The following is a 5957-nucleotide window of genomic DNA, read 5'->3' as shown; positions in this document are numbered from 1 at the left end:
CAGGACTGTATTCAGTGAAATCAATAGTGTCTGCTCGATGGGCCTCAAGCACTTGTCTGACTTGCAGATTCTTGGAAAACTGTAATTTATGCACCTCAAAGTTATCCTGTGGAGTTATAAATGATTTCATATGGTTCTCCCAACAATATGCCACCCAGCTTTGATATTCCAAAGTGAACTGACATTGAATCTTGTCAATCTAGCCAAATGTAGCAGCAATTCTGCATAGGCATCTCTTGGGTCTGTCTACCCCACCAATCTATTAATCTAAGGGCCTTTCTTACGCCAGCCACAACGTTTGTCAAGTCCAGGAGAGATTTTGAGAAGTGGAAGCCATACATGAGACCCAGGAACCCCACTTTGTCCAACATGTTAAGCTCAAGATGAATTGGTAGGTCTTCTCTGTCTCCCAAGAGTCAGTCATTTAAGTTGACCAGCTACGAGGGCCAATAATACAAACTTATATCTCTGAAAGAAATGTGTGTATTTGTTTGCGCCCAATTTGTAAAACCAACTCTGGCATTTCAAATGGAAAATTCTGTAGGGTGTCGAGATGTTTGAGAAGTGCGAACGTTTTATATAATGACACTCTGCTTAAAATGGTAGCAGATTCTTCCCTCCCAAATCTCTCTGGAGTGCTGTCAGTAGGGAAGCCATATTAAGACCCCAGGAATCTGGGGTAATGTGAATACTGAGATATTGAAAGCTCTCTGTTGTGAGATGTATATTAAATGACCAGCCCATTGCCCCGTGGCCACCCCAGACTGAAACAATGGTGGCCTTGTACCATCTGTACGGTTTAGGCCATCCGCTGAACTTCCAACGGGGTGGTTGCCACCATAGTGGCTACCTCCCCACCGGCCAATTAAGAATTTCCCGCTAGGTCAGCGGGCTGAAACCTGAGATTCCACCCGCTGGCCTAGCGGGAACAGCCTACTGCATTGTCTCTGGCTCGGAACTGAGCCGGCGCCAATCATGTAGGATGCAGGGTGCACCGCACCCTCACAATGTTTATGTTTGCAAAGCAGAGAGTGAACATTGGGATGGTGCTGTCCAGGGGCCCCCCTGCACTGCCCATGCCAAGTGCATGGGCAGCTGGGCAGCCACTGGGGCCCCCTGCCCCCGTTCTCCGCCAGCCTTTTCATGGCGGTGCTACTGCCATAAAATCGCTGGTGGATTAGAACTGCCACAACCACCAGCCGGCTTAGATCTCTGATCCTGGCCGAGCTGGCGGTCCCACCACGGCCTGACTGCCATGGTCCTGATATGGCGTTTCGACCGCCATATTCCTAATGAGGCCCATAGTTACGTCTAATAGTAATAGGAATCCTAGTGCCTACAGCTTTTTTGACCATCAGGGTTAATAATGGCAGATTGTTTTTTAAGTGGGCCTTGAAGTCTCTGACAAAGGATGAGCGCTGTATAAAGTGCAGTAGCAAAGCGTGAAAGTAGAGTCAATGGACAGGCAGCAAACACTCGTTCACCAGACGGGATTAGCTTTCTGGTATTATGCTGTAACTTGTTACTAGTGAAACATTATAGCATTTTCCCATCTTTGTCACCAGGTTTATATATCTGGCACTGTAAAACCATCCAAATCAGCCTGAGCTGGTCAAGAACCATTGCTTCCGTGCCAACATACCTCTAGCTGATGCAGTAGCTTGTCATCTTTCATCACAATGAATTCTCACATCAACTTAAAGATTTTGGCTATAAGTTTGATTATGAACAGCTTGCTCTCCCTCCCATTGTTTCAAAGGTATGTCATCACTTTCCCCAAATTACTGCCTTCTTGACATCCCATAGTGTACAGGCAGTGGTTAATTAGCCCCTGGTGAGTTTTTACGTCAGTCCTTGTTGGAAATCTGCCCTTTCTGCAGGATAAATGTGGACCTTTGTGCTTGCTATAGAACTCTGTGCACTTGGCCTATGATGACAAGTAGTAAAGCGCTTGTGCTGCTACTTTTAACATGGAAGAATTGGTGAAGTCATGATTTGCATATTTAATTTACCCATAAGGCCCTAATGTATGGTACTAAGCAGTACGTACACATGGCCTGTAAGTCCACAAATGGACTACAGCACCCATTGTGCCATCTACCACAATGACAGTGTACACATGACTGTAGGCCTGCCAACAGTAGCCTGGCTTTGCAGATTTTAACTGTGACTTTGACCCGTCAACCCCTCACGACAGTCCTAAACCTTTCTTTTAAGTATTTATAAGTTATTCTAAAGTAGGTTTATTGTCCATAAGGCATGATGCACTGTATTTAAAAGTAGGACATGTAAAGGTTTAATGTTAAACACCTTTTTGCATTGAAAAGCCCCTAATACCTATTTTTAGTGTAGCAGGGTGGGGGGCTGTTTCATAGAAAGGACTGGGATACAATATTAAGTTTAATAAATGTTATGTCCGCCTGGGAAGCACCTACAAATTTAATTGGTGGACCTTTTTGAAATATTTATTATAAGCCCAATTCACTGGTGAAGTCAGAGTTGTAATAAATATTTTGGAAAGATGACTTTTAAAAAAATCACCTTTGCCCTGTGTGCAAAATTGGGTTACAGGTTGAGGTGGGTGAAATCCTATTCAAGCAGCAACCACAATCCTCTTCAGGGTGAAGTCACAAGAAAACCCCAAATTAAATTGTGCTCAATCCTCTGGTACTTTGGCACAGAGCAGCCAGGCTAACTTAGAGGTAATGTGTATAGTAATTTTGCTGCATTTCAAATAGTAATGAAGTGAAAACACAACACAAGAAAAACAACACACCATTTTAGAAAAAAGAGAAAATGCAATAAATTAAAAAATGTAAGACTAAAACTACAGAAAAACATTCTGTAGAACCTGAGATATGCAACATTAAAGATTCAAGTGAAAATAGTGCCAAAAGCACAAAGTGCCTACAGTGGTCATCTATTCGCACCAGACTGGGACAAAGTCACAAGTACAGACCAACCATGATAGGCCACGGACCAACTACATAGACCGCTGAATGAGAGTGCCTGAAATCCTGGTTGCAGAGAGCTCCTGAGCCAAGAATACGTTGTGCAGCTGTGGCTCATAGGAACTGAGAGGCTACGATGCAAGGTCCTGCATCGTCATTAAGTTGCTTGCAATACAAAGGCTTGCATTGAGGATGCATCAGGCATTGGCGGTTCCTTGGAGGCTGTGGGTGGCGATGCAAGGTCCTGTGTTGGGTATGCGTCAGCCTCGATGCAGAGTTTCTGGGAGGTGATTGTCGAACAGCAGTTCTTTTTGCAGCGAAGCAGCACAGCAGTCCTTCTTCTGAGTCTTCCATAAGTCCATCCAGAGGTGTATTGAAGAGTTGAGCTCTGAGATCCAATATTTATACCTTGTCCCCACTTTTAAGTAGGAGGTGTGTCTAGAGGCTTCCCTCACTCTTCACTCCATCCGAGGTGTCAGGCATTCCCTTCTTCCCGGCCCTGGCCCCAGCCTGTCTGGAGACACTAAAGACTAGTGGCAAACCCTTTGTGAGAGTGCTCCGGCAGAGCCTTTGTGATGTGCAAGTGTGGTAGGACACAACCTCCACTCCCTTGTTAAGTCAGAGTGGCCCATCCTGCCAACACCTAGCTTACCTTTGTCTCACTGGCAGGGAGTAATGCACAAAGACCAACGTCCAGCTACACCAAGACATGTGATCCAGGAACAGGTTGCAGGCACCAAAATGGAAGAACAAGTTTGCAAATGTTTTTTTAAAGTAATGAAAATGAATGCAATTAACATGTAGAAATAACTTGTAGGCCTTAAAGGAAAAGCCATATTTTAAAAGCAAGTGAGAACACTTTGGGGGTCATTACGACCTCGGCGGTCTTTTCAAAAGACCGTCGAGGCCGCGGGAGACAGAATACCGCCATTGCCGGCGGTATTCCTGGCTCCCTATGATGACATTTCCGCTGGGCCAGCGGACAGTAACAGTGTTACCGTCCGCTGGCCCAGCGGAAATGTCACATCAACATTGCTGCCGGCTCATAATAGAGCCGGCGGCAATGCTGATGTGCAGCGGGTGCAGTAGCACCCATTGCGCATTTGAGCGACGGGGCTATGCCTGGGAGCCCCTGCATTGCCCATGCCAAGTGCATGGGCAGTGCAGGGGCCCCCAGGGGCACCCCAAGTCCCCTTACCGCCAGCCTTTCAATGGCGGTGTGTACGGCCACGGACAGGCTGGCGGTCAGGGACTCATAATCCCCAGGGCAGCGGTGCATGCACCGCTGCCCTGGGGATTATGACTGCCAGGCGGAATCCTGGCGGGAAAGTGGAGGGGCCGGCGGTATGGCCGTGGCTTTTCCACCACGGTCACAATTGCTGGTGGAATACCGCCAGCCTCTTGGCGGTGTTACCGCCAACTTACCGCCGTTCGCCAGGGTCTTAATGACCCCCTTTGACTTTTATATTTACACGTGTTAAGTTTGAAATACTTAGAATGCATTTTTCTTTTCTTTTTCCAAAACCTGACTTAGGTCAGCAATGTGAAATGTTAAACTTTCAATGACACAAATTTGCAGAGAAGGAATACTCAATAGGAAATGTTAAATTATGACCTTCCTATAGGCATAGATTTCATATAATATAATCATTTATTAAAATGTTTAGTTCAATTTCTGCAGAATGTTTCTGTATAAACAATGGTACTGTTAGTTAGAATGGGTGAGAAACCCATTAGCTTAGAGAGTGATGTAGAGGCCTAACCATGAACTGTAGTTGTTTTATAGTAAGTAAATGGTGAGAACTCTTCTGTGACATACCCAATGTTTCATACAATGTTTCATTCTAATGTTAATAATTGTAAGCTATTGTCTTCTTACTGACTGCTTGGATGACGGAAGCTTTCCTGTTTCCATGAAGACACCGCAACCTGATTGGATGGGCTGACTGCAGATAGCAACAACTTGTTTCCAATGATGGTATGAAAATATTATAAAAGTGTGTGTTCAAAGAGAAAGACAGGGCACTCTTTTGAAGGCTTCTCTGCAAGACCCTTTGCTGATACTTCTCAGATTCATTCTGAGATACCTTTTATTTTTCCCTGCCTGAAACAATGCTTCTTTGAGACACTTCTGAGTTCCTTGAACCTCTCTTTATGGGAAGTTTTGCCTTGATCAGTATTTGAGATTTGATGCTAAAAGCTTCATGCTCTCACCTCTCGATTTAGAGCTTGTTACGGGTTCTCACTGATACTTTTTTCTCCCTCTCCATACCTGGAATAGGGATTTTTCCTTTATGGAAGGTGCTTAAATAAATGTTATTGCTCTTTTATTGATCATTTATGATTACCTTGCTTGATCTAATCGAACTGTTGAGACGTAGGGCCTGATTTAGATGTTGGATGTTGCACAGCCAAGCCGCATCGGACGTGGGCCTAAAAAGACTGTCACATCGGCAGTCTTCGCCCGCCGTATTTAGATGTTACAGTTCTGCTGGCGGTCTGAATGGCGGCAGTTAGCTGACAGCGGGAGACAGTGGTAAGACCCCATGGACTTCGTACAAAGACAGGGGCTATGGAAGAGAGGTAAGTGAAACACACTGTCCCTTAGCTATAGCTGTACCCAGCATTATATACTACACAACACATACACACAATTACCCATTGCCATTCCGACACAACAAAGCCCGTACATGCCGAAAACACACATTGACATAAATCATGACACAACATTCACACACCATTGACACTGCACCCACACACAACACACTATTGACACTGCACCCACACATGACACAACCACAACAGACACAGTCAGCTACACAAACACACTCACACACACTTGCTCCCACACCTCAATTAACCACTCAGATTGCATACACACATAAACGTACTGACTCACACACACAACTCGCAGCACAACTTTACAGGTCCCATGGCAATGTGCCCGCATGGACACAGTTGGCAGGTGCGAATGTACCATCATTGTGGTGCCAGCATTCATTTCCC

Source organism: Pleurodeles waltl, chromosome 4_2, assembly GCF_031143425.1.
Source record: "Pleurodeles waltl isolate 20211129_DDA chromosome 4_2, aPleWal1.hap1.20221129, whole genome shotgun sequence".
Classification (NCBI taxonomy): domain Eukaryota; kingdom Metazoa; phylum Chordata; class Amphibia; order Caudata; family Salamandridae; genus Pleurodeles; species Pleurodeles waltl.
Note: the sequence above shows the minus strand (reverse complement) of the source record.